Here is a 565-nt window from a genome sequence, read left to right on the forward strand (position 1 = left end):
GTGGGTTCTGGGTGTTTCCAGAGAGGGAGAGTCCACGACCTGCCTGGGCAGCTGTCCCGGATGAGTGTGCTCGAGATTGCTCAAAAACTTCTCAGCTCACACTGCAGCCTGGAAGGGAGTTAAGAAGGAATGCACCACCACAGGAGCCTGTTCTGCCGCCCTCAATGTAAAGAAGTTCTTCCTCATGTTGAGGTGAAACTTCCTGTGTTTTAGTTCATGGCCATTGACCCTCGTCCTGCCGCTGGGTACCACTGATAAGAGTCTGCCACCCTTCACTTTAAGACAGCACCCGCCTTTAGGATATTTGTATGTATTGATGAGAGCCCCTCTCAGTCTTCTCTTCTCTAAAGTAAACAGGCCCAGCTCACGCAGTCTCTCCTCGCAACAGAAACATTCCAGACCCCAAATCATCTTTGTGGCCCTACCCTGGACCCCCTCCAGTATCTCCTTGTCTTCCTCGTTCAAAGGAGCCTTCTGACATTTAGAAAGAAAAGCTTCACAGTAGCCCCGTAACTGCTCAGCCCTCACACCCGCCTCAGCAACAACCGCGGGAGTCCCACCCCCA

The sequence above is a fragment of the Geospiza fortis genome, unplaced genomic scaffold (genome assembly GCF_000277835.1).
Source record: "Geospiza fortis unplaced genomic scaffold, GeoFor_1.0 scaffold217, whole genome shotgun sequence".
In the NCBI taxonomy this organism is placed as follows: Eukaryota; Metazoa; Chordata; class Aves; order Passeriformes; family Thraupidae; genus Geospiza; species Geospiza fortis.